The sequence below is a fragment of the Puntigrus tetrazona genome, chromosome 13 (genome assembly GCF_018831695.1).
Source record: "Puntigrus tetrazona isolate hp1 chromosome 13, ASM1883169v1, whole genome shotgun sequence".
Lineage (NCBI taxonomy): Eukaryota > Metazoa > Chordata > Actinopteri > Cypriniformes > Cyprinidae > Puntigrus > Puntigrus tetrazona.
The window spans coordinates 22,819,898-22,830,634 of NC_056711.1; the positions used below are offsets into that span (position 1 = coordinate 22,819,898).

The following is a 10,737-nucleotide window of genomic DNA, read 5'->3' on the forward strand; positions in this document are numbered from 1 at the left end:
AGACCAACATTAAAGTCGTTTATAAACAAAAACCTTCCTTCTTACGCATTATCTTGTCCCCTCAAAAGACGAGGGAACTTTTGATGAATCATAGCTAAAATTCTATTAGTTCTCATGACAAAGCACTTTTTCCAAATTCTCCAAGGGATAATAATTGTCATGGGTTCCTCGGGAATTTCTTATTGTTTTGGTCCACACCATAAATCATAGCCAGGCCAAAAGTGAATTGGATGTATGAGCGCAATTTATGTTGCAGAACAAAATGTAAAAGTCTCAAGAAAGTAAAGTTAACCACAGACCATATTTTACAATATATTACTCACGAATCCCAAACAAAGCTAGGCACAAAACAATAGAAAGTCCTGAGTCCCATTTCTCCAAAATGCAAATTGTCTTTCTGTCTTTCTAAGGACTGCAAACTCAATGGCTTTATTGTCATGAAAATGTCAAAAAAAAAAAAAAACTAGTTTGGTCCAAAAATATAGATCTAAAATAGCCTTTTCTTGGTGAACTATGACTTCGCCACACAGTAAAAATTTCAAACTTGCTCTGAACTGTTCATTTCTGCTTATCTTCATCATAACTTCATATCATATCTGCATATCTTCGTCACAGTTCACTAAACCAAAACATCTCATTTAGTTGAATAATGAAAACACCGCATTCAAAACTCCTTCAAAAATGGTTTAATAACATTAATCGTCGACGCAAGTACTTTTGCTTGTCCAAAAATAAGCACACAATAGTTAGGATGTTAAGTTGTTGCATTGATTGTGCAATAAATTAAGGTAAGCATTTCAAAACAGCATTACCCTCGGGATCCGAAAATGCAACACTCAGCCAGAGCTAATGTTAATCGACAACAAAAATCACTTTGTGTTATTTGTTAAAAGCAATTTTTAAAACAAACTGAACAGATGTGACGTAGATCCGTGACAAATCGAATTTTCAACTGAGGTTCGGTGTGGTATGTGGAGTAATATGCAATAAATACAGAATAATAAAACTGAACTCAAAGGCGAGTAGTGGAAGTAGCGACGGATCGTGTGAAAGCACTTTCCAAGACACAAACAAAACATTCCTTACATGCATCCTCAGGTTAAATCTCTTTCCACGCCTCTAACGTTGACACTGAAATTGTTTTATTCATAGACACTCCTGATGCTGGACCACAAATGCATAGGTCAGACATTCTCATGGGTTCTCTCTCTGAGAAAACACCACTGCCTGTGGGTGGCTGAGTTAATCATTGGTAACATAACCCTAACAGTCTAACTGCTTTAGTTCCCGTGACAATAGAGCACCTGTCGTCAACTTCAATGCCAGTGAGGTACGCAGATCAATTCGGAAAAGACACATGAGCTCTTCTTTAACTTTGGAAACTGTGAGAGCTTTGCCGTTGACGCTTACAGTACTAATGTTGGTAGTTGGTTTCTAGTAGTTTCTGTGGGAGATTTAAGTTAAGGCAGAAAAGCCTTTATACGCTGTCGGAAGGCACCAGGTTGCCTGTGGTGTCCAGCTGCATGCATTTACAGGTGCAGGCCGAAGCGGGACACTCGCTGTGATCTCTGCAAGAAAACACAATATAAGTGCACTTTACAGTTAATACTATACACTGCAGTTCAAAAGATTGAGGTTGGAAACATTTTTCAAAGAGCACTTTTATATTTGCCAAGGTTGCGTTTCTTTGGTCCAAACGCAGTGAAATGTTGTCAATATTGTGAAATATTTTCACGGTTCAAAATAACTTTTGGAATGCATTTTAAATAGTTATTTATTGCTTTAATGCTAAAGGTGTTTTTAAGCGTCTTCAATGTCTCACGATCCTTCAGAAATCATTCTAATATGCAGATTTTCAAGAAACTATAATATTTCTTTATTTCAGCATGCTTCGATAAATCAGAGTTTCCAAATAATTTATATAAAAATAGAAATCCTTTGTACCGCCATAAATGTCTTTGCTGTCACTTTTGATCAATTTAATACATCCTTTTTGAATAAAAGTATAACCTATATTTGAATTTATGAGATCATCAAATAAATGCGACAATATGGATGAATACTGAGTCCTACCTAAACCAGCTGAGCATGTGACCCGCGTGACCCCCGTGCCGGCAGTTGTGGCACCAGGTGAACCAGTTATTGAACTGTGCAAGCTTTTTGTCTCGTGTGAGATCAGCTTTCTCATCTGCTTTTCCTGTGCCTGATGAGATGGATGAGATGAGTCTCGCAAGTGAACTGAAAACGTTTACATTATGGTATCGTATATCGAGAAGAACTTTGAAGGACCCATCCGTCTGTTACCTGGGCAGCTGGACACCGGTGTGCCCATGTTCATTAAGCAGAGGGCACAGCGTGGTAGTGGTTTACGACAACCAGGGCAACTGGTGACCTTTGACTTGGTGGGTGAACCGCTGACCCCGTACTGACTAAATCCACGGCCCTGATGAGGCATCGCTGAGCAGCTGTATGATATAGACTTTCCACAGAAGTTACAGCTCACAAACACCTGCACAGAACAGACGTGAAAATAATAGAAGAAATCAGCATAAAAACACATTGGTACAAAGAATTGTATGTATTTATTATACATATTAACTAAATAGCGAAGTTAGAGATGCACACAAAAAATGTAAAGAATATTATAATTATTATAAGTCACTCAAATATTTCATTAGAAAATTTGAATTAAAAATTTTAAATAAATAATACATTTTAAATAAATCTAGAATCTTTTAAATAATAGTAAAAACACGAGAATACAAATATGTATGTGTATATATATATATATATATATATATATATATATATATATATATATGTGTGTGTGTGTGTGTGTGTGTGTATATATATATATATATATACATATATATATATATAAACAAACATTGTTTAGATCAATTACAATATTTACTTTTACAATTTTACTGTTATAAAATTAAAAATAGTCAATTTAAAATGTAAGATTAAGTATGCTATTAATTCATGATATGTTAAGTAAATACCCAAGTTAGGGATGCACTAAATCTTAATCAATATACAGTATTGTTACAGTATTTAAAATTAAGTAAAAAAAAAAATATATATATATATATATATATATATATATATATATATATATATATATATATATATATATATATATATACAGACCACTAGTATTGAGTCTGACTGATACAAATGCGTCAGTGATCAAGACTTAACAACCGCCAGAAATAAAAACAACTTGATTCTAGCCTGTGCGAGTGGTTTTGAGCTGGGATCCAATTTGCTCCTATGTATGTCAAATTCAGCTCGTTTATGCCAAAACCTCCAGGCGTCCAACAGGTTACGATAGTTCTCGATCCAGCACTGCACCCGAGGTCCTTCAGCACCTCTCCTGGGGGAGCCCTGCCGCCACGAACACCACATAAATCAACATTTAACACACTCAGGTAGAGCTCAATCCACATCGGTTTTCCTGCTTTAACAAAACACGCGCCTCTTTCATTCTCAGCATTTCTCTCCTCTAGCTCGCTTGCGTCTAATCTAGCTGTCTGTTAAACCTATCAACGTATATTACGAATACACGTTGACTAAATAGCTTTTGCTACTCTTTTTCAAGTCACTTTAGATAAAAGCGTCTGCTAAATGCATAAACGCACAACAATTACATTCATCCTATCCATCTAATAAACATAAAATTATTTATATAGTTATATATTATTATAGCAATATTTTTGCTGAGCAAGCATGCACTATATTGTGACAGCAAAGACATTTCTGACGTTACAAAATATTTCTATTTCAAATAGATGTTGTTCTTTTTATTAAAGAATCTGGAAAAAAGGTATCACGGTTTCCACAAAATATATTAGTAATAATAACCAATGTCTCTGACCAATGTCTCTGACCCCAAACATCCACTTCATCCATTCGAGAGAAGATTGTCTTTATTTATTGTATTTATTCACTTACTTTGAGCATGCAGAAACTGGCCGTCTGCACGTCTCCGGTTCGGTCCATAACTCTCCATGAGATCCACTCCATCTTTCGTCAGTCCCGTCAGCAAGATGCCCTCCAGATTACCAGCGTCCTTCATCTCGTTGGTCAACTTGTCTATGTAACGAGGCAACTTAAGAGAGGAAAATGGACAGTGCGTTATACAGCGCCGCGATGAGACTTGGATGAACTCAAGAGCGGCGGGTCTTACCTGAGCATCGTTTAGAAACATACATGCAAATGCCACCCTGTCTCTGACAGCCACACGACTCTCATACTACAAAACACAAAACACGCTTTTATTCAATAATTAGCCTTGGTATATTGACAACTGCATATTTTCAATTCGGTGCAATACTAAATATTCCTGTAAGCACGATACTGTGCTTTTTTTTGTTAACATACCAAGACGGCATCGTAGGCGTGCAGGTTCACTGGTGAGGAAGGCAAACATGATGCACAGGTGCGGCTTCTTCAGCTGGAGTCTGAGAGAGCTGCACATCTCTCTCCACAGGAGTTTTTCTCATCAGTGTAGCCCGACAGAGCCATGGCTACCACGTTCAGGTTCAGATCACCTGATCACAACGAGATAAAGGTTACTAGAGGTATCTTAAACCAAGAAAAACATTAAGAAATATTTAAATTTATTATAAAGAAATATTATATATATATATATATATATATATATATATATATATATATATATATATATATATATATATATTTAACTTTAAGCCATTTAACTTTAAGCTAAAATAAAAAAAGACATAAATAACATAGACATTTTAAAAAAAAAAAAGAAAAAAAGGAAAAATATAATTTTTAAAAACACCTAAAAATAATTGAAAAACAAATGTTTTATGTGTGTATTATATATAAACAAAACATTTAATATTCATATATATATATATATATATATATATATATATATATATATATATATATATATATATATATATATAAATAAAGTACACAAATGCAAACAAAACATTTATATATATAGTATATATAATAATTCATTTATTTATTAAGTACATATATAAAAACAGTTTATTTTTTGCAAATATTTACATGCATACGCATTTATATTATTACGTTTTATATTGTATATATATTTAACATATAAACAGCATATAATTCCTAAATATATACATGCGTGTGTATTTATATAAACAAAATAAATTTATACAGTACACAGTCATATATTATGTGAACAATGTTTTTTTTTTTTTATGTGATTGATCATTTGACAGCACTAAGTATATGATATCAATAACACTCGCTTTGTGTTCTAAGGAAGAAAGAACAATATATGCCATTTGGATGAGTGCGAACAAAACACAACGCAAGATAAAAGCCTTATGGCAGTATCTGTAAAAGAAAAACACTTCCTTTATGAAGATTATAAAAGATTGGATCTGTTTACCAAAGCCAAAACAAATTATGCTTAGTTAAAACCCAAACAACGGGCAATTATGAATGATAAGCAAACAGCTCCATATACCATATGTATCAACAGCTTTAGGGCATTTAATAATAACAGCTATCATTGTGCAATGCGATCCATGCTTTTGTCATTTTATCAGTATATAAGGATCACTGCAAACAGGCAGCGGATGGCGTTCCGTGTTTATTTGTAGCCTGGATTTCACACAGTGCTTCTATCATTCATCCGAGGACAGGACTTCCTGTAAATCCCCTAGCCTAGAGGAACACGAACATCCATCTCTATTTGAACGAGCTTCTCAGAATTGTTCAGATTAGATCCAATTTAAATAACTCACCAACAGAGACACATTATATATCGTTATCAGTCGATAAAGCTATTTTTTAACGCATATTATTTTCATCGATTCATATTGTGTATATTTATTATGCATCTAGTTATGAATCTTTCTACTGTGCGTTATATTGATATGTAAAAACAGTATCAAAGTAGCACACATTTATAATATTGGTGAACATATCATTAAAAAAATATTCAGCATCAGATTTGGACGTGACACTGACATTTCAAAGTAACATTGAATATATTATAACTAATATAATAATATATATATTATTCTAATATATAATAATAATACATAATTCTATTCAAATAAGGGAGAAATGAAAAATAGAATTTCATACATCTGTAACCAGGGTTGTTATCATTAATTAAAACTAAAATAATAATTATATCAAAAATTTAAATTAAAATAAATATATACTTTTTATACACTAATATATAAAAAAAACTTTTAATAAATAAATAGGTAATTTATAAGAGATGCAATATATTTAAATATATAGTGGATTTTTATTATTTTATTTTATTTGTCATATCATTAAAAATGCTTAGCATCAGTTAAATGTTTTGAATGTGACACTGATATGTCCAGTTCAGAAAATGTGAATTTTTTTTTATATATATATATATATATATATATATATATATATATATATATATATATATATATATATATATGTATTTGTTATATATGAATGTATTTATTATATATATATATATATATATATATATATATATATATATATATATATATATAATTCAGTGTTATTATCACTAAAACGAAATTAAAAAGAAATGCACAATAAAATCTTTAAAAATGCTTAATTTTTTTATGCAAAAAAAAAAAAAACATTTTGTGGTTGACCAGTTAGTGCGTTTCTGGTCACTGTTCCTCCAGCCCTGTACCTTTCTCTGCTGAAGCTCCTTTGTTAAGAATCTGAATGGCCCGTCGGATGTCCAGGTTAAAGAGGGCGACAGCAGCGGCTCTCTCCCACTCGCCCTCCTGCTCCAGAGACTTCAGGAAGGGTTCCACATCGATGTCGGGCCCTCGACCGATCCAGCCGCACAGCTGCAGGGCCAGACTGCGCTCCTCGCTGTGGTACCGCGGCACATCGGTCTGCCTGTCTGAACCTGACCAGCAGCGTCGTGTCTCTGTCGTGCCTGAGAGAGAGACATCTCTTCAGAGGGCCTCCGGTGACAGATACCATGAGGCTGACCGAGGCATTCAGCAGATATCTATGAGAAATACTTCTACTGTACAGAGCAAATACTTCTGCTCATCTGTACAACAATCATCATCATGTTCACAGAAAGAGTGATCAGAACAGATATTGTGTCGCTCGCACTTACCAGAGCTGGACTTGACAATGTTTTTGATGCCTGAGTAGATGAGCAACTGTTTATTGCTCTGTTGCTTCTGCTCCACATTTTCAGTGTACTGTTTCATAAGTAAAACTTGCATAGGAAATATAGAGATTTTAAATAGAACAATAATACCATATAAAAGAGAATACAATAAGAAATAATGATAACATAATAATTGTGAACATTTCTCAAAACAATATTTTGTTAAAACCGATATATTTTTGTTTATCAAAATCTAGCTTCCAATGTCAGATGCCACAGACCATTTAATAAAAAAATGTAATAAAAAAATTTAAATATGTAAATATATAAAAGTATATATATATATATATATATATATATATATATATATATATATATATATATATACACAATATTATTTTACATAATTTATGTAACTTTTGCAAATCTTTTATATTGATTTTTGTAATATTTTGGGATACTGGATTTTATATATATATATATATATATGTGTGTGTGTGTGTGTGTGTGTGTGTGTGTGTGTGTGTGTGTGTGTGTGTGTGTATACATATATATCAATATATTAGTATTAATCTGCCTATTCAAAAGTCATATATTAAAACAAACTATATACTTCTACAATTCCTACTAATAAAATTTATAAGTAAATAACACTGCAATAGAATGTATATTATAAACTATATTATGATGATATATGATGGTAATAATACTATTATTATTATTATTATTATTATATTATTATACATTTAATAATATAATATATATTTTATTTATGTTGTATTAGTATATATAATAAAATAAAGGTAATAATGATAATAATCAGTCAAGAGTCAAGTAAACAGCAAAACATTAATTAATTTAGTTTCAGTTTAGTTTGAAGGAAAACACTAAACAGTAACTATATGCTTTGAAAGGTTCAGTCGCTCTGCAGTGAAGGATATAATGGAGGGTGTACCAGAGCGACCTCAGCTGCGGGTCGTCTTCTCCGGCCAGCACATGGTTCCTCCAAACCTGCGTGGTGTCGTGGCCGTGCAACGCGACTGCGCTCGCTCCCTCATCTTAGTGGCGATGTCCTTCTCGGCAGCGGCGGTCCCTGACCGCCGTCCTCCGCGCACTCGTGCAGGGTGCCGCCCGCACGCCCACATCAGCGCCGTGGTGGAGCTCCAGGCCAGCGATATGCGCTCGAAGACGGTGAAGTCGTTCATGACCCGGTTGGGAGACACCACCACCATGCGGTTCTGAGCGGACGGATGCCAGGCGAAGCTGCTGAGGATGCTCTCGCTGCAGGGCTGCACGCTGCGCTCGATGATGGTGGGCTCCACCTCGTCGCCGAACGGCATGGGCGCGTGCTGCATGTCGTACAGCCGGATGATGTTGCTGTCCCGCGTGAGCGTGGCCAGCAGGCCCATGCGAGTGGGACACCACGCCACTTTGGTCAAAGGCTTAGGCTGCTCGGTTAAGGTGAAGACCGGTTTTTCGAATTTGCGCAAATCCCAGATGGCCACCTGGCCTTCGAAGAAGGACGCGACGCGATCCTGGAAGTGAGGGTCCACCGATACGCCCTGAATGGCTTTGGTGTTCACAAACGTCTTCTGGCTGGTGTTGCGCAGGTCGAAGATGGCCAGGTTTCGGTGCATCCCTGCAAGGAGTAACTTTTGATGATCGCGAGGGAGCCAACAAAGAGAAAGGCACGCGTCGTTCTGTCCGAGCTCGTACAGCGGTTTGGTCACCACCAACCCCGAGTCCACGTCTCCAGAGAGACGAACCTTCTCGGCAGGAACCGCCTCGGGAGAAAACTTACTACTTATGTCCCATATGAGAACGGAAAAATCAGCCCGGTGCTTGTCCAGACCAGCCGCCAGCCAGTTACTGTCCACCGGGTTCCACGCCAGCGTGTTGCATTGTCGGGCGTGCTTGGGCACGAACTCTTTACCCACCAGCTCCTTACATTTGGAGTTGTGGCTCTGTCCCAGACTGGTCAGGACGACTCTGCCGTTGGCCTGTCCGACGGCCAGCAAACACTCCGGCTCTTGTTTGGGATACCAGGCCACGCATTTCATATACGGGGTGTCGGAGTTGATGGCCAGCAGAGTGGCCGCCGTCTCCTCAGAGAGTGGAAGGCGCCAGCTTTGGTCTCCGAGCTTCGCGGGTCCGATCCGATACAGACTGAGTTCGGTGTCGCAGATCACATAGCGGTCAGCGTGATGAGGAGACCACAGGATATCTGGCTTATAGCCGCTCGACATGGCAGGACAGTGGTGTCTTCAGTGCAGATGCCTGCGAATGATAAAGACTTTACATTTACTTGAATTAATCAAAACATTTATATTGCATATTGTATACATGTATGGGCAAATAAAGTTACTATAAATATATATATATATATATATATATATATATATAAATAAATCTGTATATATATATATATATATATATATATATATATATATATATATATATATATATAATAAAAGTAATTTAGAGTTACTATATGACTAATTACATAATATGTCTGCACATAATATTCCTTTGTAATTGTGATTGTGATTATTAATTAAGGTCACCACAATTTTCACTGAATGATGTTCATACCATTTCTATGAAAATTTGCTAAAAACGACTGTATTAGTATTAGACCTAAAATGTGAACTATACAATGGATTGTTTGTTTTTTTAAATAAAAACCTTTTAGTTTTATATTAATACTAATAGCAGTATAATTTATATTAATACTAATAGTATTATAATGCTATACCAAAATTAAAACATAATACAAAGCTCTTACTATAAATGTAGAAAGAAAAGAAAACATCTTAAGCACACAGGATAACATAATGGGATTTTGAACAATTAATATATATATATATATATATAATATAATATTTGTATATTATTTGTATATTATTTTTTATTACCCTTGTATATATAAAACACCAACATAAGGATTCGTTTTTCTCTATGATTTCATCCTTCATACATCAAAGGGTTAAAGTTGCACATAAAAATAAACAATGAAGTTGGACATATAATAAAAACTAATGTTACCATGGCATTACCAAAGAAAGTTCTAGTACACTTTGTACACATTAGGTACAAAGCACTTCATGTGTTGAAATAAAAATTAAATGAAATAAAATCATTAATCGATCGCCTCGTGTATCTATCACTTCGTGTTAAGATGCAGATATCAAATTACTGAATAAAAAATAAAACTGATTTTTGAAAAAGAGGTAAATAGTGCAGATATAATTTAATGTTCTTATAACTTCATTCTAGTAAGAGTGAGTTAGCCGGTCGGCTATAGCTACACTAACCATTTCAACCTTTTATAACCGGAAACAGCTAATGACAGACACCATTCGCCAAATTGATACACAGGATAAACCATGCTTTAAAATATAAATAAATGATCGCTGTGTTCGTGAGCGTTCGATAAATATAAACTCACATTTGACGTGCAAACATGCTGAAGTTTGTTTAGGTAGCGTGAAGCCGGAAGCAGTGCAGATTATAAACACAACGTGACAGAAACACACAAAATAAAAGTCCTGCTCCGTCTGACGAATGTAATGGATATCTACGGGCAGAGAGCGAGGTTGTACTGTTGTTACCGTCACAAA

General features: G+C 35.0%; 1 pseudogene; it reads right to left on the bottom strand.

Moving 5' to 3' along the window:
- Positions 1-724: 724 nt before the first annotated feature.
- LOC122356568 lies at positions 725-10,627 on the bottom strand (annotated as a pseudogene).
- Between the last annotated feature and the right edge of the window lie 110 nt (positions 10,628-10,737).